Source organism: Athene noctua, chromosome 6 (assembly GCF_965140245.1).
Source record: "Athene noctua chromosome 6, bAthNoc1.hap1.1, whole genome shotgun sequence".
Classification (NCBI taxonomy): domain Eukaryota; kingdom Metazoa; phylum Chordata; class Aves; order Strigiformes; family Strigidae; genus Athene; species Athene noctua.
The window spans coordinates 45,616,756-45,638,466 of NC_134042.1; the positions used below are offsets into that span (position 1 = coordinate 45,616,756).

A 21,711-nucleotide genomic window follows, 5' to 3' on the forward strand; every position below is an offset into this window, starting at 1 on the left:
AAGTGAGAGCAAAGCCAGATATAGAATCCAGTCTCATATTTTGATCCCTTGAAATTAGTGCCCGTATTATCCCAATTCTGATTTTACTGAACATATATCCAGGTTGCTCTGATGCTAAAAAAATCCCTAATGGCTTGAAAGTTCTAATTCCCTCCTTAAATAACTGCAACAATTACTCTATTTACCTAATGTTTACATCTGATACAGCTAATTATATTTATATTAAAGCACATTATCTTCGTAACATATTCTGTGAAGCCAGCAAGCTCTAGTGAACAGTGAACGTGGTTACTTTCACAGCAGTGTCCTAATAATAGTAGTGATATGAAAGCAATGAGACTGTTACTAGAATGATTTTTAATAAAAGATCAAGATTAGTTTTAATTAAACCTCTAGAATTGTTCTTTGTTCATTTTTAAAAGTAAAACCATCTTCTGATTACCTTGTAAAGAAACAATAGAGTTCTTGTGACTCCTCTTACAAACAGTACTTTACTTCTGCAGTGTATTGTATCTCTCTTTGTGACAAAAATCAGTCTTTCAGGTTGCTGAAGAAGTCTCTTAAAAACTCTTTAAGCTACCATCATAAGAACAGAGAGTCAACTTGTATTAGCTAGAGCATCCAAAACCTGTTTAATAAGCTTTTAAAGAGTCTCTTAAGAGACCTTAATGATTTGCTTTAATAGCAATACAGAGAAAAATGTACCTGGCTCTTTTTTCCTCCTCATCTTGCTATTTCTTCAAGTGTTCTTTTGGCTGAGTGTAGCTCATTAGTGGCTGCTTCCAGCATATGTTGTCTTCATCTCTCTCTGTTTCATAGTCTGTGGAGACTTGTTCTGTTTTCAAACTGACCACCTTTCCAGATACTTCTTTTTCTCTAGTCTTCTAAACCCCTTCCAAAATATTTAGGGTTCTGCTCTGATTTTTTCTGTAAGATACATTTCATAAAGACAGGAAATAAACCAGAAACTGTATTCAAACATTCAACTTTGAACAAGGAGATAAATTCCCCAAACTAGTGGCCTTGTCAGACACATCTTTGGTATAATTAATCTAATAAGCAGTTTAAAGGGAACAGAGTAGGGCAAATCTTCAATTGATTATCTAGATTTGAGAAATATGTAGGTGCTGGAAGAAACAGATGCACCTACTGATTTTGTTGAAGCACCTATGGCCAAATGGAGACATGTTCCAGCTGATACAGATTTGGGTTAAAATGTTAAAACTGCATTGGCTGATCACTTTTGCTCATTGCTTTAACTTTGGTAACATTGTGTTCAGTCATCTGACTTAAAAAGAGCTGCCTAAAATTGTCTGCCCTGGTGCTACTGTATTAGCAATCTGCAGCAATGTCTTCTGTCTAGTCAGTAAAATAGGATTGCTGTATTTAATGTTCAGGTTGTAAATTGAGCCTGTAGCTGTGGATTTGCCATCTTTCTTTTGCTGAGTTATTCCTGAAGTTTCTCAGCACCATTGTGAATTTTGTTGCCCTTCATCTTTCTCAGGCTGCTTAAATGTCCTCTTGCATATTTGTTTATCTGCTGTTCTGCACATTTAATTCCCTGCTTTGGAAGCCCTATCCATATTATGAGAATTAATTTTATACAGCATGTGCTATGAAAAAACTGAATTCCTCCTGTTAACATTTGACATCTCTAAAACAAAGACAACCTGATGAACAAGTTTGAATGAAAGTGCAGGATGACACGCTTGCTTCTCAGCATACATATAGTATTATTACAAAGTAACACATTCATGAATCTACTGTTTTAGTAACAGTTAATGGCTTATATGATGTTTGGGAAGTAAACCAGAATTGTTTCTCAGCACTGAAAATGTCCTAGTGCTCTAGCAATCTCTGAGGGAGAAAAGCAGCCTGCTCCTCTTGTAAAACAGTAGGAGACCCAACTTTCCTCCATGATGAGTCTCACCAGGAAAATACTGCAAAGAGATTCATGTGTATTATGCTCACTCTCTACTCTCAGATAAAATTAGCAAAGATAGATTCATTTTTCAACAATACTGATCAGATTTTTCATCTAACGTTTGCTTCAAGAAAACTCGCCTTCATACGTGAAACATATTGTTGCCTTTTTAGTAGAACTTTGTGACCCAATATTGCATCTGAAGTACTTTCAGATTAAAGTTATAGATTTCTGTACCCTGTAGGAAGGGTTTGTAGTTTGCATGTGAAATTGAAAATTTACACTGACTTCCCTTGTAGGTTAGATGTGCAATTTGTACTGGGCAGAGATAGTCTTGATCTTGTTCATTGAGCTGCTCCACTTTTTCCAAGAACACACTAAGAATCCAGAGCTTTATTAAACTAAACTCCCTTAGCTTCAGCATCTACCACCTTACTTTCATGTGAGCTGTAAACAGCATTAAAGTAATTTTGCCCTTGTTCTAACTAAGATTACTAAGAACTCAGCTAGTAGTCTCTATCTTTTAGAAATCTACTTAGCATTTTCCTTCCTTTCTGAATCCCCCTGTCTTTAAGACATATTATCTCAGATTTTACGCAAAGACACTGATGATGTCTACTGTATCTATAAGAAATGTCATCAAAGCTTTAACCCCAAAGCATAACGGTAGCAATGGAAATACCTCAATCCTATTTGAATATTCAGTTAAATTGAGTTAAGAGATGTACCTAGGCATAAAGAATATCAGGTGTTCCATTATACTCTGCACAGCAAAGGGAACAGAGAAGATGGGTGCAAGCAGAGAACCCCAAAATCAACAGAAGTATCACATGTGTTTACTCCTTATGTTCTCACAGACCCATGTGTAGAAGAAATGGATGAAGCATCAGAGAAAGTAATAGGCAAGATAAATGAGAAGAGTCTCAAACAATAATGAAAAAAAGCACTAATTGCAAAAATGTAGAGAAAGGAAAGTGTAACAGTTCCCAGTTCATTCACTCACTGGGCTCTTCTTCTGCCTTGTCAAAATCTACTACGTCTCCCTGGAAGTGTTGAGTGTTTTAAATCCCCTGTGAAATTTGGGAGTTGCTAGTGCCTTAACAGCTTGTCCCCTTCTGCTTTATACCCAGTGTCACGGCCTCATCAAGGCTAAATACAGTGTAAATTAGTCAGTGGGATGTCAGAGCTGCTATTGCCAGAATTAGACAGTGGCTTTAACAAGCTCCACTATTTTTCTTTTTGAATCTTTCCCCTCTGTATGCAAACTTTCCTCTGCAAGCTTTCTTTTCTGAGTATTTCAAATTTTTGAAGTACATCTCTGGCTTTACAAGTTGTCTTCAACTTGTAAACAAACCTTTAAACAGGCTAGTGATGGAATTTTTTTAGAACACCTAAATCATTTAGGACATCTTGTCCAACTCCACTGCTCAAAGCAGGGTCATCTGTAGTTACACTAGGTTGTTCAGGGCAGTCAAATTCCAAGTATTTCCAAGGACTGAAGTTCCAGATCCCCTCTGGGCTGCTTGTAACAGTGCTGGTTCAGACTCACAGTGAAGAATTTTTTTTCTTATATCAGATTGGAGTTTTCCTTGCTGCAATTTGTTTCTGTTGCTTCTTATCCTTTCATTGTTCACTTGAATGGAGAGTCTGTCTGTGTTTTCTAGGTGGTGTTTATAGAGGTATTTGAACTAGATTAATTAGATCATTCCTTTCTCTTCTTCAGGCTGAAAAAAATCTGCTCAGTCGGCTTCTCCTTGTGCATCATTTGCTCCATCCCTCTAATCATCTTGTTGGCTATTTGCTGGGCTCAGCATAAGGTGGCCAGAGGGCTGCTACAATTCATCAGTTTCTCTCCAGTACTGGACTCTGTGAGCCAACACAGGCAGGATGCAGGAACAACCAGAAAATCACAGATGAAATGCAAACAGTAAATTTATTCTCGTTACCTTGTGACCCAGGGGATCTCCACAGCAGCACCTGGGCAGACGCACGCAAATGGGGTGCAGGCACCCCAGAGCTCAGTCCTTGCTAGACAAAAAGAGAAGAAGAAAGAAAAGATCATCAACCTGCTGCTTTGGCCTGTATATATTAGGTATTTTCACAGACATAGTTTTACACTGTGCTCTGATCTTTCCCGCAGCAGGGCAGGAATCTCAGAGATGTTTGATAAGGTGCCCCTGAGTCCATCACAAGCCTATGTTATCTAAACACAGTCAAGCACACAAAGCTGAACAACAATTAGTATGATATATGTGTTTTTTGACACCCCCAAGTGTCTGCAAGCCACTTGAGCGTGTTTACAATCCTCCTTGACAATCTTTCCCTGTATTCTCACATGCATATACTGGTTCCTCCATGGCATCTCTTTCAGGTGGTTCACCTCTAAGAGCATTTATAGACTATCATCTGTAAACAAATTCTTGCAGGAAGAGGGGGGGGCAGCAAGAGCTATCACGGAAGCTTTTTGCCACCACAGACAATGTTTCAACAGGGTAGTGCAGAGGATGCTCTGCAGAAGGGTATGCCCATGTGTGCTTGCATCCAGTTTTTCTTACAAACCTAGACAGCTCAGTGACCATGGGACTGTAATGCTGGCACATTAACTAATCATTCCCCACTTGAGATCATATTTCATCAGGCAATTCGGTAGCCGTTTGCATCCAGACTGTCAATTAACAGAGAAGTGAGAATGCTGCCCTGCAAAAACACTGGATAAAAAAGCTGTGCTCTGCCTTTATTAATCTGCATTTGCAATGTGAGGAAGTGAATATCCAGAGTACTCCTATATAGCTCCAGAAGTCAAGAAGTTGAGGAATAGTGGACTGCAGTAGCCAGGGAAATCAATTACCCATGTTGTTATGCCTCCTGTCACAACAGTCATCATTATATCAAATAATATGCCTGTACTGTAGAGGTAGTCAGGATAGCTCTGCTAAGTGCAAGTTCCAGGAGGAACTGTGACAACTTGGTCCTTCACACAGCCTTCATTTGTCTACCAAGAAGTTCTAACCTCTCTGATGCTGTGGTTGGCTTCCAGTAGATCTATATGAAGCTGCCATCTGCAATGCGGACAAACAATGAGGAAAACAAAACCATTTGTAATATTTCAGCCTAGATGTTCAATATTAAACAGTATTGCCAGTATCTTCCTGGTTACCAGTAACTTACACTGTGAATTCTGAAGACTGCATAATTACTTTTAATTAAGTGACAGCAGATGCTATGTTAATTTGTGTAGGAGGGAATTTTATTTTAAAATTTCACAGAAAACTGGCCATGAGTTTGTTTTTAATGTGAAATTTTTGAGAACAAGAGTAAATGCAATAGAATAAATGGCAAAAATATTATTAAATATCTTATTAGCTCTAGTATAGTTTCATCAAAACTATATTACATAATTACTCATTGTCTTCTTTTATAATACAGTGGGGAAGAGGAGGAAAAAAACCTCCAAAAAAATCATTAAGGAAAACGTTATTTAAGTCTTTCAGGAACAGTATAATTATTGAAGGGATCTTTTCACAATCTGATAGAACGAAAATCAAATCAATGACATTTCACCAACTATGAACTTTATTATTCTAGTCACAAAGTAAAATATTTTTTTAAAGACATTTGAAATTTAAAGCAAAGTGATTCCATTACATGCTTATGTGTATCCCTTCCCTTATGTAAGGAATATGCTATCTGAAAGCAAACAGTATCTGTATTGATCCTGTGATCACATTCCACAAACTGTTTTTAGTCCAAAAACTACAAGGGAAGGGAATAAGGTATTTTTCTGAGGACAGTACAGGAAAGCAACAGAAGGGGAAAGACTGATGGTGGGAAGGGAGAGAAAGGAAATATCCTGATTTCTAGGAAGACACAAGAAAACGAAATGGTTTCTTGTGAAAGATCAAAATGAGAAAATTCAGATCATGTGTGGGACCACAAAGAAACATGTATTATTACTTGAGTTTGTGGTGTATCTTGCTACTACACCAGCCATAGTGATTGCCATTCTTTCTCAGGAAACAGGCCCATTGCATGTGTGGCATAAGGCTGGGAAAAAGAGTAAGCATCCTTCCAGACAGAAAACCTGTAGTGCCCTGGAAAGTAGGCTACAGTAAGGGCTAAGGAAATTTTCAGCTCCGCCCTTCCTCACCCCCCAGGAATGAGTGCCTCTGAGACCGGTCTTTGCCATCACGGCAAAGCAGTTTGCTTGTACCGCAGATTTAGGGAAGAGATATGAGGCTTGCAAGGACTATCCATGCAAAGGGTGTGCATGGCAGAAGGGCCTAAGAAGTGGTGCTGTCACTGTGTGGGACAGCAGGCTTGTGTGACATGCTGCTATCAAAACAGTGTGGCTATCAAAGGCAAGGAACAGAATGGACACAGCTGGCTCAAACTATTTGCCTCTGTGAACTCATAGCTGGGTTTGGGCTCAGTTATGGAAGAAGGTAGAAAGGGATTCTATAGTTCTCTTGAGTTCCTTCCAGTACAAGTCCAAAAACACTTGTGCTCAGAAAATGCTCTCACATCTCTGTCTGCTGGAAGTATGTAACAATGAAAAGAGAGCATCTTTAAAACAAGACCTCTTCCCATACTTACAGCTAACTTACACAAAAATACATGGTAAAGGGTATAAATGCACGGAAATTTTGTATTAACACTTTGCTATAAATTGCATTCGTCTGGTTTTTTGTGATATTCTAAAAATAGAGATAGTGAAAGTATATGCCCAAATAACACTGATTTACTGTAACAATTTTAGCAAGAGCTTTCAGGGAAAATTCATCCATCTCACCTTTTCTTCATAATCCATTAAGTTTCTATAGAATAATTAGCCCATTGTCTCTATGGTTTATTCCAAAAACTAACAGGGCAGACATCTAGAGATTAAGTATTTTTCAACACAATCCTATATCATGCAGGATATACTGCTTTTAGATTTATCAGGCTGAAAACAGCAGGGATGTCTGCGGCATCTATGCAAAGTCATTATGTTCAATCCAGATCTCACATGTGGAGAAAAAGCAAATAACAGAACTGCTCTAGCAGGTATAAGGGAAGCCTGAAAAGGAAGAAAGCTTCACTGAAGTAAACCTGACATATTCTACCCAAACCCTCCCTTCAGTTTTTCTCAAAAGCACAGTGCTAACAATCAGCCTAAATCTGCCCAAATTTTTGTCAGTTTTCATGATGCTGAAGTGAATCAGAAAACAGAAACAAAAACTTTTTTAGAAAAATGCACGTGGTTCTGTATGCCGTATTTTGCCGAATGATGTAATTGCAACACTAAGATCATTCTACTTGAAATAATTTATACTGCAAAATTACAGAAAAGCGATGCACCCAGTATTAAAATGGAAGGTACGACGTTCTATGTTTGAGGAATTATTATAAATCCTAACGGAAATGGGAATTTAAATTAGATCCCTCTTGCACATTTCTGGAATCTTCATTGCCACAGATCTATTATATCATCTTTTGGCTGTTTTTGTCTCAATCAGTCATGCAGCTGTTGCTCAGGAGTGCAGCCAACTGAGGTAGGCTCTGGGTAGTTGTAGTCTTGTCCTTGGAGGCAAATAGAGCTTTAACTTAGTAGATTTTTTTTCTCCTTTATGTGGAAATTTGTGGAATTAGACCTTGGCAAATATTTTGCCTGTCTCTAGGAAAACATTATTCTGCCTTTCAGTATTTTGCACGATCGGTACAGCCTCATCTCTGTCATCAGTACCAAATTACATCAAGGCATTACTTCTCAGGCTACGAAGATGGTCACAATCAACTAATACCAGCTTCACTCAGAAAAACAGCAATCACTTTCTCCTGCCTATTAAATGCTGTATGTTACTGCTGTTTTCTAAGAGGAAGATTGTGACTTTGTTGCATTTTTTGCTAAATCATTTTATGACTCCTAAATACACCAGTATTCCCACAATGCAACTTTCATAGGAAGGTACTCCCTTTCCTTGCAAGTTGTACATCTCCGAAAAGGATAAAAACCCTTTTATATTTAACTATCCTTTGATATTTTGTTTTACAAGACAAAACCAGAATGCTTTCCTCATGCCTGAGATAAGGATGGCACCTTGTGCCACTTTGTGCTCTTTATGGCAGAATTAGTTTCAAGACCCTCCTGCATCATCCAGTACCCCCATAACTTCTTAACCAGGAAGTATCTGAGCTCTAAAACCCAGCAACAAGAGAAAGTGACCTACTGTTGAACCTGAGAACAGCAAGTACTGTGCCCTAGATAAGTACTTCCTTGGGCATCAACAGGTAGCAGCAGTTCAAGGTACCATAAATTAATGCTATTTTTCTCACAAGGTAAAAAGGTCATCTTGCTTTCCTTTTCTGCTAAGTAACATAGCTCTTCACAATGATGCTAGCCAGCTGATAGTTATCAGGAGAGGTAAATAAGAAAAATTTCCTACCTTTTCTTGGTACCACTTGTGCAATGAAACCAGCTGCTGCTGCTTGTTCTCTTTACTGTATTTCTCAAAGTAAAATCACTTTAGCTTCCCTACTAATTTCAAATTTAATTTCCTGAGCAGTCAATGCCTTTTCAAGAGTGCAGTGCTGGTCTTCCCCAGCCCATGTTCTTCCAAGGTATTGTGAATAATATAGCTAAAAAAGACAGATGCCCAAAGAAAGTGCTACATTTTTCTGTCCTACTTATAGCTCAAGTCAGGGAATTAAAGTAATATTGAACAGTATATAATGAAATATGAAAACACCAGTGTCATTCAACAGCAAACACCTTTCATTAGTTACACAAACCTTTAATGGACTTGTGGATATAGTGACAAGTGAATGGCAAGTCAACAAAGGAGTTATTTTGCACCTCTGAGATACCATTGATTACTCTGGCCTGGACCAGCTGGCAAGGATGTTTCTTCTAGGGACATTTCACCAGTTGGAAATTGCTGCATAGGAACATGTTGGTGAGGAATCCAAGTACATAACGCTTCAAAGAGAGCACCAGATCTCCCTAGAACCTTTTCTTTCAGCACAAAAATATGTACCATGCATGCTCTGCACTATCACTATCTTTTTTAGCTAGAGCTCACCTCAGGCAGGAATGGAGAGAGACAAATTGCTCCATATTTATAGAGGAGATACTACTGGTTTCTCTTAGGCAAGCTGTTGACTCATCACATCCACTGAGGTCTTGGTCTCAGACACAGCATGCCTGTTGATATACTGCATGTACAAAGAGATGTGGTATGCTAGCCCACAGCTAAAGCCACTTCTGCACTTTTAGAAAGTACTGGTCTCAGGGTGGGAGTTGGTACTAATAGCTGAGACTGATTAGAAGCATCTTTTTACATTTCCATTCAGCTGTTACTGACTATGGATATGTTTATTGAGCATCAGTGTGAAGCTGGAGCATGAAAGTTTAAATTCACCTCTGACTTTACCTGAATGTCACTCACAGTTGCATATCACAACTTACCTCTTTAATAGCTAAGCCACTAGACCTCATAACCACAAAGCAGGGAGTGTGTGCTCAGTCTTTGCCACCCTGGAGGACTATTATTTCAGCTGAAAGTCAATTGCATCCAATGACACAGAAATATGTTCTACATGTCCCAGAGTTTCTGAGCTGGGCACAAAAGCTCCCTCACCTTCTCCTATTAAATCAGTGCTGGTGAATCTGACCAGAGACCACAACAAAAGCAAGTGTCCCCTCTGGAAAGAGTTTTATAACACACAAACATCCTTTGGCAGCATGGAGGAGCCTAGCCATGAAAACTGCATCACAGTAAGTCACTGAGATGATTCCCATCATAATCTCTGCAAATAAAGAGGGATATGAATGCTCTCACCTTTATTAGTAGAAATCCCAGTAGATCCTCTTGCCATTGACATCATATAAGAGGATAACCTGTCTCTGGCCTCTCAGATTGTTCTCTAAGCTGTTGCTGCTCTTTCCCTTTCTAGAGACATCCAGAATAAAGTATGAGTGACCACTCTTCAGAACAAGATAGGCTGAAAATGGTATCTAGGGATAAGCAAATATCAAGGAAGTTAAGATTGCACATCTCCCTTGGATATTTCTTGTCTTCTCAGGAGTAAGAAAGCTGGTTTAAGTTAGGAAAACTTTTCAAGGAATAGTTACTTTTGTTCATAACAAACTGCAGCATAACCTATGTGTGAGGGCTAGAATATCTTTCCAGTTAGATTTTCACAAAGACAATGAATACTCATATATTGGACACAGGACTATATATGACAGTCTGTAATAGTTATTTTTTTATTAAAATCCATGTTAAGATATACCTTCAGTTTAGAGTCAAGATTTTAACATTGTTGTTCAAATTGTATTTTCTTAGAGGAAGCAGTAAATTACATTGTCCACAGGTTGTTCTCACAGTCATTACTAGTAGTAAAATTGATATTTTGGTAGCAACATGTTTCTTAAATGTACATGATAGCAATCAATACCAAAAATTATAAGGTATCCATACTCTAGGGGTATTTGAAAAAGTATTCTTGTATACCACCTGTGCTGCCTTCCATGGCTTAGACTAACTCTACTCAGTACTACCTTGTCATACTGTCTCTTCACATGTCCTGCTGTTCAGAGGACACCAGCATTATTTGTGTTGACCCACCACTCCAGGAGCAAGGAAGGGGGCAAGAGAAGTTGTGATCAGGTAAAGAATTCTGTACCACAAGGAGAATGGAAGAGTTCCACTGCTCCAGTCTTACCTCATGATGCAATCTCCAATGCAGAATGAAGTCCCCAGACTCCTACTGAAAGAGACTCTGCAACACACCATCACCTGCCCTGAAACCCCACTGAAACCTGCCTAGTGGCACCGCGACACTGTCTATTATAAAAGAATGACAGTGTCACTGATTATAATGATTACTCATGGCATTCATGCCAGTAATCACTGGAAAAGCCTGGATAATCCACATCTTGTAACCCCAGGGGTAACAGTACTCCAAATCCCAGCACATCTGTGCAGTCCCATAACATATGCACTGTGGGTAAGTGATGCCTGAACTCTCTTCTAACTCCTGGCAGAGATATATCATGGGTGTGCTGGATCCAGACAGGTTATCATGGTTCCTTTTCATTTAGAGCATCATGTGTCAAATTGTTAACTGTAATAGCTGTAAAACTGACACTTGTGAAAAGGATTTGGAATTCTACTTGAGACACTTTTTCACTTCTCAGACTCTTTCACTTAGTTCTCCCTACTGAGTATATAAATACTGATATTTGACTGTGACTCTACAGTGGTTACAGAGGCAGCAATTTCTTTCAGCTACTTGACAGCTTTCAAGGATGAGCTTCAAGGACTGAATGTGAGATGACTGCCAAGAATGATCTTTTTTTGTAGATTCCTAATTCTGACTTCATTCCTTGCAAAGGTGACTCTTGGGTTACCAGCTGCCTTTGGAGAAGCCACACCACAGAAACAAAATGATAGAAAAGAAGTACCTGTACTTGCAACAGACAGAATCACAGAATGGTTGATGCTGGAAGGGACCTCTGGAGATCACCTAATCCAGCTCCCCTGCTCAAAGTAAGATCAGCTAGAACAGGTTGCTCAGAGCAATAGCCAGTTGGTTTTCGTGTATCTCCAGGGATGGTGATTTCACCACCTTTCTGAGCAACCTTTCCCAGTGTTTGACCATCCTCACAGAAAAGATTCTTCTTATATTTAACTGGAATTTCCTGTATTACAGTATGTGCCCATTGTCTCTTCACTGGGCACTACTGAGAAGAGTCTGGCTCTGCCTCCCATCAAGTATTTATATACATTGATAAGATCTCTTGAGAATTTTCTTGACAGTGTTAAACAATCCCAGCTCTCTCAGCCTTTCCTCATATGGCAGATGCTCCAGTTCTGACAGTGGACTCACTGCAGTATGCCCATGCCTCTCCTGTGCTAGGGTGCCCAGCACTGGCCCAGCACTCCAGATGTTCCCTCACGAGTGCTGAGGAGAGGGGAAGAATCCCCTTTCTTGACCTGCTGGCAGTAGTCCTAAGGCACCCCAGAGTGCTGTTGGCTGCCTTTGCTGCAGAAGCACACTTCTGGCTCGGCCAGCTTGCTGTCTCCCAGGAGCCCTGGGGCTTTTCCTGCAAAGCTGCTTTCCAGCCAGTCATCCCCTAGATTGGACTGGTACGTGGGGTTTTTCCTCACCAGGTGCAGGACTTTGCATTGTCCTTTGTTGAACTTCATTAGGTTGCTGTTTGCTCTTTTCTCCAGTCTGTTGAGGTCCCTCTGAGTGGTGGCACAACCAGCTCCCAGTTTTTAACATGTGCCAGTTTGCTGAGGGTGCACTCTGTCCCATCATCCAGGTCATTAATGAAGATGTTACACAGTACTGGACCCAGTACTGACCCTTGGAACACACCAGTAGTCACTGGTCCAGCTGGACTTTGTGTCACTGTTCACGACTTTTGAGACCAGAAGTTCAGTCCTCAATGCACTTTGCAGTCTATTTATCTAACCTGTAGTTCATCAGTTTGTCTGAGGATGTTATGGGAGACAGTGTCAGAAGCCTTGCTAAAGTCCACATAAACAACTTGCACTACTCTCCCCTTATTCACCAAGCCTGTCATTTCATCATAGAAGGCTATCTTCAGGTTGGTCAGCTCTTTGCTGTTGATATACCTGCAGAAGTCCTTCTAGTTGCCTTTCACTTTCCCAATCAAATTCAATTCCAGGTGGGCTTTGGCTTTCCTAATCCCACTTCTGTACACTTGACAGTGTCTCCTCAGCCACCTGTTCCTGCTTCCACCTCTTTATGCATCCTTTCCATGTTTGAGTTTAGTCCAGAGCTCCTTGTTCATCCATGCTGGCCTCCTGACACCTTTGCTTGATTCCCTGCATAGGTTCATGGAACATTTTTGGTGATCTTTGAAAATCATCCAGCTCTCCTGGGCCCTTCTTCTTTCCAGGATCATATGCTATGGGAATCTTCCAAGCAAATCTCCCGAGCAGGCCAAAATCTGCTCTTCTGAAGTGCAGGGCTATGATCCTGCTATTTGTCTTGTTCCCTTCTCACAGAATGCTGAGCTCCACCATCTTATGGTCAACTTCACATGGTATCTGTAATCTAGAAAGAAAAGGCAGCTCAGAAATTATAAACTCCTTCTGTTGGATATCACTATGTTCACATAATGCTAACTGAAACAAAGGCAGCAAAATTATATGTGACAGCTACAAAACTCAGTAACTTTTAGAGTAACTTCTATAGTGGCTAAAATAAATAGAAAAAAATTGAGATGTTCAGTGCTCCTCCAGCACTACAGCACTATTAAAGTGTAGTACTCCCCAAATGTAAGTAGCAACTAATTTTGAGCACACTGTAAATGCAAGTTAATCAGTTGTTTAGTTCTCTACATAATTATTTCCCAGGCTGTGGCTCAAGCTAAAGAATTTATGTTTGGAATACAGCTGTTTTAGCTTGCTTGCAGCTATCTCCTCCTTTTGGTGTGAGGAGTCCACGGGAGACATGTCACAGTCAAAGCAGAAAAGCAAGATTGTCTGATAAAATTTATCATTGTGTTAATCTCCCAGATGGAAAGGGAGCACAGAGTAGAAATGACCTCCACCATAAGGTACCATGTTCTTCTTGCTCCTCCGCCCTTTGCCAGGCTCTCTTCTACTGAAAGTGAGGACTTTGTTCCTGGGTTTATATCTTGCAAAGCTGTGCATGCTTAACTAGAATAACCTGGTGCCAATAAGCAGAATAAAGTACTTAATTTTTCTAGTGGCAGTATTGTATCTTGATGGGGCTGTTAGTGTTTGCTGTGAGATCTGACTGGCAGTTAGCATAAGGAATAGGCAGGAACCATTTCCTGTGTCCTTATTTTGCAAGGACACTGTATTAAAATGTTACGTTTTTCAATGTCATGCTGACAGCTCCCTTGTTCTCACACACATACATATATGTTCTAATTCCTTGTAAATATGAAAAATACTGAAATAGGAAAATTGAGGTAGCTGTTCGTTGGCCATTAAGGGGTTCAAATATAACATTTTGTTCTAATCTACTTAGTTCAAATTTCTTATTAAGCGGCCTAGTATATAACTTTGTCTCTCACAATAACACCAGCCTTGAGAACTAGCAGGAGAGGAATAGGAGTGATATTTGATTTTACTTGACATACTAAAAGTACATTTGCTTTGTGATCAACAAAAGGTCAGGAACATTTTGTTATTGCAAGAAATTGCATCAATTACAAGCTGGCCAACCTCTCCCTGCAAAAGCAACGTCCACATGAGTTACCTGCGGCCTCTAGGCTTTGTTCCTTGTTTTCTTGTGGGTTTTACCTTTGAGAAAAAAAGTTGCCTTTAGATAGTCTCAGCAAAATTAACTAAATACTGTTGAACATGCAACAGCTTAGTGAAGAAAGAGCTTAAGAAAACAGATTCTATAATGAAGTACCTGTATCCAGATAGAAAAAGGATTTTATACCTTCACACAAAAACTAAACTGAGATTACTGATTTCCAGGAGTAGTCATATCAAGGAAGGATAACTCCATACATGAATTTTTCCTTATACTTTTCCCTGGACATCAATTATTGACCAGTATTAGAAATGAGAAATTGATCAAAATAGAACATTGTTCTAAGTTATGTATTAATTCATAGGTGTTATGAATCCTAAATTATGGTTTTTAATACACTTTCTGGATGAAGGAATGGTCTGCCTTTCTTATGAGAAAGAGTCAATTTGTGAAGAAGTAGGAAGCTGTCATACATAGTCCAGGGCTGCTGCTCAGATCTATAATTTTGCAAATATTCAGAGATATTTCAGTTCATAATCAAAGTTGAAATCAGGTGAATTTTGATGGTTCGATGCGGTACCTACATCTGTAGTTGCAGTCACTGAAGTTCTGCCTTCATCTTAGGGCTATTTTTTTCTTTGCCCATGACTGAAATAGATTTATTTTAGATGACTGCACAAATGGACACACCTTCATTTTACATGAAAGATGTCTGAACGACAGCTTCCCCAGAAGTATAAAACCCCATCATGCTGGTTACGTTCCTGTCCAGATTTTACAGTATTGCCCAACTAAGTAGGAATTCATGCCTGAATTTTCCATTGCAAAGCATTTCTGGTCCAAGAAAATATTTAGGCAAATCACACAGAAAACTAAGACTGTTCTTTGTAACTCGCTCCTAGTAAATGTATGATTCAGCAACACATAAAAAGATGTTTTGCTAGCACATATTAAAATTAGATGCAATGGAATACCATTAAGGAAAGGATGTGATACAAAGCAAATAGTTGCTTAGCAGGCAGTTTTGCAGACACAGAATAATACATTAATGTGATTACACTTAGTTTCTCTTTTTCAAGCCTCATGTTATTAGCTGCTTGAGCAATGCAGTTTTCCAAAGCAAAATTTTCTTCTTACTAGTAGTTTTAGCTTTAAATTGAAAATTACTTTTTTTTTAAAAAAAAAAAAAAAAAAAAAAAAAAAAAAAGAAGTAATATTAGCTGTAAGGAGTTCCTGGAAGTTTAGTAAGGGATTTTAAAATACCACAAAACCTTCCTCTTCTCCTGACAACACTATGCTGACTGGTTCTAATGCTTGTACATGCAATATCTGCGGTTTCCTACGTCTGTGCAACCAGCAAGAACTCCAGTGACGTGATTCCTAGCTGCTGCTCCTGTTCTCATGGAAACAGGTGTCACAAGTAGGTACTTTAAACTAATCACAGTTTCATTTTAAAAAAGAGTCCTTTGAGAAACCATGATTAGTATAGGCATTAGTGTCCCCCCTCTTCTTTTCTTGAAATACAATCCTTAGTAGATGTTTTCCCTGCCATCAATTATTTATTTGTTATTCTCTTGGTGCAATCATTGGAATGAAAGCTAATGACTTTCAATCTGTGCATGTTTGCTGTGCTTAGTACAGTCTCCAGGTAACAAAGTACCAGTTCTTATCTATTTTAGAACGAATGTAGTATGGATCTGCTAGCAGTACTGCAATTATTTTGAAATTTTAATCTATTTTAACACACTACTGAATCCAAAATCCAAACAGTCACTCCCAGTTATTTCCTGGCTGCTTTTTTTGGATAAGTTGACCAGTGTCATACTCTAACAGAGTGGCTTTCATCATTTACTAAGTATCCTAAAGTCATTACTATTTTTGTATCGGGTCTGGCTGAGTTGCCTTAGCCTTAGCCAGTCTGGTAACATCTTTCTGGAAGCACTTGCTAGTGGAAAGGCAAGCAGCTGCAGATGATCCAGGACCTTTTTGGCCCAAAAATCAATATTGGTCCTTTAGCTTACAAAAGCTCTCTGTTTCAAAACCAAATCTGCTAATCTGTGAGATCTTTTAAAATAAGATGATCTAACAGAGGAGCCAACCAGCTAGCCAGAAAGAAAACCAGTGAAATTCTGACATAAGCTATTATATACAAATTTCATCTGGGAGAGTGGGGGTTTGAAACTGTCTGCCTGATCTTAATGTAGCTATGTACCCATCAAGAGCAGGCCTAGGCTGCAGAAGAGCCAAAATCATAAACTGAAATGAAATATCTGACTGTCTAAGTAGGCAGGTACAATACATGTAACAAGAGTAAGCAATCATGCTTTACCACCAGAAACAAGAGGACTGTTACTGGAAATGCAGGACATCTAAAACAGGGAGGACACAAGTAACTTTATTCAAAGGTAAAATTCTTATTTGCCAGAACTATCCAGGTTTTCATGAAGGTACCATTATGTCCCTACCTGCTACCACAATACCTGTCCAGTCACACAGTTCCACCTGACAAAATGTGACAATTCTAAGACCCTCAAGGAAAATGTCAGAGACCTAGCTGTAATGAAAGCAGTACTAACTAAACAAAAAACATCACATGTTGCTGATTACAGGCTCCTGACTTGTCTTTCATGGATAAAAATCTTTGGTGATACCAAAAATGGTGATACCCTTACACTGAGCACCATCTTCCTAAAAAACCTGGACAGTCAGAAGAGACAAGTACTGCTGGGATAACTGGGGTACCATAATATAAAAGATAACAGAAATTGTGTAAGTTTGCAGCCAAAATTCAAAGCAGGCTTTATCAGATTTGGACAGAAAATGCAGCCAGAACAAGAGAAGTTCTTGCTGTTTTGTTTTTTTGTTTGTTTGTTTTGTTTTTCTCAAGCTTGAGCCAGGCCATCATATAGATATACAGCAACTGAGCAACCAACAAATGATCTGTCATACCAAGAGGTAAACCAGTTATTATCTTGCTCAGACAAACTTCTCCAAATGCTGGAGGGAGGGTGCAATTAAAATAAACTTCCTTCTGTAAGAGAACTAAGTGCTCCTCTTTCAAAAAGCATATGAGTTTCTTTCTCACAAATTGTGCTGTTCAGGTTAAAAGCAAATGGGAAGTATTAAGCAAGTTATCTTTTGGGTGTAAATGAGGAAACTATTCCTGCCATTCATGCTGCAGCCAGGGAAAAGCTGCAATGCAGGCTGTAGTGCTTTAAAAACCTTTGTTATGGCATGACAAAAATCCGTGTGCTGTGATTAATAATCGGAGTTTTCACTATCATGACTAGAACTAAACTTACAGAACTCCCAACTGATGATTTTTTTTCCCTCTTCCCCATGTCTCTGAAGAATCTATAATCCATGATGCAGCATAACAATTTTTATTTTCTGTATCTCAATGTGAAGGCAGTGTGTTGTCACCTGCAGGACTGACTGTTCATTACCCGCTGTACTGGTGGCAGTTCTGCAGTGACTGCAGGACCCTGTCCCCACGGCTCCCCCCCGAGGGAAGGGGAGGCTGCTGTCAGTGCACTGAGCCTTGATGGCCCTGACCGGACCCAGCAGGGACTGCAGTCCCTGCCCAAATCTGCCTCCAGTCCTGTCTCAGGCTCTGCCTTCTCGATGGGCCCCGTGAATATACGCTGTAGCTTGTCCCCAGCCTATCTGTGTTCCTGGCTCCCGGATGGACTTTGGATCCGTACAGTAGTCCTGACTATGGCCGTGTCTACATTTGCTCCTGACTCCCTGTTTGGACCCTGCACCACTTGCCTGGTCTGGGACTGTTGATGAACCCTGTTACCACCATCCAGCTATGCCCACCATGTTCAGACAGGACACGGCCATCCATCAGTGAGGGCACTGTCCAGCCTGGGGTCACCCTTGGCTCCTGGCTCACCTCCCCTTAGGGAACAACTAGCCCGTGCTGCTCCCTGACAATTATTTTGCAACCCCCCAAAAATTAAGCTAGCTTTAACTTTCCTTCTGCCTTTATCCTGCCCATAAGAAAATAGAAAATAATGAATAAAATGATAGCATTTTGTTTCCTTCGTTAATAATAACGGGGGCAAAACATATGAGATCATCTTACAGCAGAGGATCTTGCCTCCAGGTAAAGTATGTACCCTGGTTTTTAGATTAGGCATAAACCAAGGGGTCATAGGGACTGAACTAATTTGTAGCCAGTAAAACTGCAGCTGAAACCTAAAAGATTAGAAAGACAAAAAGAAAGCTTTTGTCTTCAGCCAGACAAGCAGGAGCTTGGCAGCACACAGGCATGTGCGATTATTTCACTAGCTGTATGACCTTCAGCTGCCTGCATAAAAAGCGCTCTTTTTTTTTTTTTTTTTTTTTTAACAAATGAGATAAATACACTTAGCTTTTGCAAAATAAAGCCGTAAGACTAGCTTAACGCTACAAGCAGCCTTACACCATCTTTTCCTGTTCAGTGTCCATAAAAGATGTACGGCATGTTCCTCTTCTCTTTTACAAGAGCGCCTCTTAGTGTCAAATGTGTGAATAACAGCTTTAGTGGCACGATTCATTTGCGGTCTACGTTGGGTCCAGCCTTCCAGATTCTGGCACGCCAAGAGCCAGATGGCCACTAAACTCAGGGTACCGCGGAGCGTTTTTACTACATGCTGGAGGGAAAATGCAGTACCGAGTATTCAGATGGAAATATCTGTAACCTATTCCAGTTTTACCGCTGTAGGAGGAGTTCTGAGAAGAAAACCAAAGGCAGATCACTCAGCAAGGAAAATCACTCTACTATCTGTTCTCAGTCTACTGATCTCACACCAGGCACTGGGAAACTGCTTTGTCTTTTAACATTTTAACAATTTTATCAGATTCATTCCAGGAACAGTTTTGGAACTAGGAAAAATGGCAGAATACACAAATCCACAAAGATCTTGTTCAAGTTAATGAAAACTACATATGTTTTCATATTTAAAGAAATACTGTGCTTAATTCATAGGCTGTTGAATTCAACCTAATGTTTCCCATTGTTTTGAGTGGTACAGAGGACTCTCCCAACAAAGCTTCAGGATATCCGCTCTTCCAGGAGAGACTTCTGACTATATTACCACTTGCAGGACATGGCACTGCCAAAAGATTTCTTGATAAGACAATGATTTGCAGAGAAGAGACTGACACAGAAGAACTCACATCACTTTTCTATAAATAACTGGTTCCCTCCAACTAGAATTGGGAGCATTGAAAGGCCTTGGGCAAAATGCTGTCTGGCCTAGCCAGCTCCACTCCTGAAGCTCTGGGGAACATGTGCTTCACTGGGAACATTGCCACTGTCTGAATACGTTCAGCATGTGCTGTCACTGCTGCATGTTACGAGAGGGTGGGGGAAAAAGTTCAGTTCATATCCATCGCTCCCTCAGAACTGGAAGCGACAGCACTGCTTTTTACCATGACAGTCCTCCAGGATTATTTGAATACAGCTGTTGGGGTTTTGTGGAAAAGCACTAAGAGAGTGAGCTTGTGACATTCATTTCATACAGCTTAAAATGTCTCTTCCACTCTGTGCACATTTCCATCTTGTGCTCACCACCATTATCGGCTGCAGCACCTGCCATACCTCGTGCAGAGTCAGGACCATATTCAGCAAATCTAAACCCACATCTGAAATGATTGCTTTTGGCCGGCCCCTTGGCTTTCAGAGGGCTCAGCCCATAGGGAATAGCATGCCTACAGACATAGCTGACAGATAACCCAATCTAGGCTTCACAGAGTAATAATAAAGAAGTTCTTTGTGAAATTCGTATTTCTACAGCACTGAGAAAAGAAGCACTGATTTCTAGTCTTGTGTGTGAGGAGCATTTACTTAGGACTTCTGCTATAGCCAAAATGTTTCTCACTACTTAAGAAATGTTGACTAACTCTTCTTCAGAGGTAATTAACAATAAGAACAGAAATTATGTGTGTATCCAGAACACTTTGGAAAAGTTAAAAAAAATCCTGAGCAATTTATCTTCCTCCAATTCTTTATTTGTCTTGGCTGGCTGCTACTCTTACTGTTTGTTTGCTTTTTTGCCACGGGGTCAAGCACCTGTATTGTGACGTTTGTATCACTGTACCACAGAATTGCATCACCTGTGATAACAGAAGTCACTGACATAGAACAAATGGCAAGAATCCCACTGAATTTGGTGGGCTGGAATTTCACATTGTGTGTACCACTGCAACACCACAGCAGGAAGAGCATTACACCAGGACCCTGTGTGGGGTACCATAGCACTGTGGCATGCAAAACCAAAGGAGGAACTTCTTAGCCTGTCATCTTGGACAGACCCAGTTTGAATGGGCCTGACCAAGTATGGATTTTGGTATGGGTACTCTTCATACCACTCAACTCTCTGTCTGCTTTTTAATCCTGCTGTAAAGAAGTATTTGAGATCTACTAATTCTGGGGCATGGGCCATAATTTTGTCACTTCCACACTGTAGTGTTTTATGTCTGTATCTTCAGGAAAATCCCTCTTCCTCCCATCAGAAATGTTAGCTCTCACTGGGCACTTAATGTGAGTGTACAAAGTCTTCAGTAAATTCTAGATTAAAAAGTGATCAGGCTGGGTTGATTTTACACTCCTTCCTTGCTGTTAGCAACCTTGCTGCAACAAAGCCCACAAAAGAAAACGAATGAATGCTCTGGACTTCTTAAAATAGAGTGCTGAAACAGTATGAAGTTTTACAAGAAGCAACTGATAGAAAGTTATGCTGGTCTTTTTATGTACTAATAAACTGCTCATTCATCTCTATAAGGCTGACTCAGAAAGGCTTTCCTCTGTTTAAGGACTCGTGAGCTTCAGATGTCTTTTTGCCTTGATGACATTAAGGGCATCTACTCAATTTAAATATTTAAGAATTTGAGAAGATTGCCTGTGGGTGAAAAGTACAGAAGTTACTCTCAGTTGATAGGCAAAGCTCTTGGCTTATAAAACAAGTTATGGTTTCTTCACCGGTCCAAGCACACATTCAAGTAGTGTCAAGAAGAAAATCATTCTAGGAATATCATCCCATGGTGGTATTACCAACTGTTCTGGTTTGGCTCCCTGCTTCCTAAATATGACATGGGCCTCAGGAGGGAGATGTGCAAGTGTTAAAGATGGATAGAGCACAGAGTGCACAGTCCAGCATAAGGAAGTAGTTCAAGGCAATAGCTGAGACAAGGGGGAAAAAGCAACAGTAAGGGAGATGTGAGGGTGGCGGAACACTGGAATAGGTTGCCCAGGGATGTTACTGATTCTGCATCCTTGGAGATCTTCAAAACCCAACTGGATGCAATCCTGGGAAAACTGATCTAGCTGACCCTGCTTGAGTGGTTTGACCAGATGTTCTCAAGAGGTCCCTTCCAGTCTCACCTATTGGCACAGCAGCAGAGCAACTGGGTCCAGAACAACTGCACCCAGAGGCCAGGGCTGAGAAGGCATCAATAGCAATGCCTGATAAAATAAGGTCAGAAACAACTGTTACAGAGATTATGACAGAAATGTCTCAGATGTTCTCAATCAATGCTTCTGGGAATAA

At 40.0% G+C, this 21,711-nt stretch overlaps 1 protein-coding gene across 1 annotated transcript in view; it reads right to left on the bottom strand.

Annotated features, from left to right (window-relative positions):
* Window positions 1–777, bottom strand: part of ESR2 (estrogen receptor 2) — a 58,642-nt gene extending 57,865 nt beyond the window's left edge. The window contains exon 1 of the mRNA XM_074909327.1: window positions 706–777. The gene's annotated coding sequence lies outside the window, so the exon portion shown is untranslated. The remainder of the gene's footprint in view (window positions 1–705) is intronic.
* Between the last annotated feature and the right edge of the window lie 20,934 nt (window positions 778–21,711).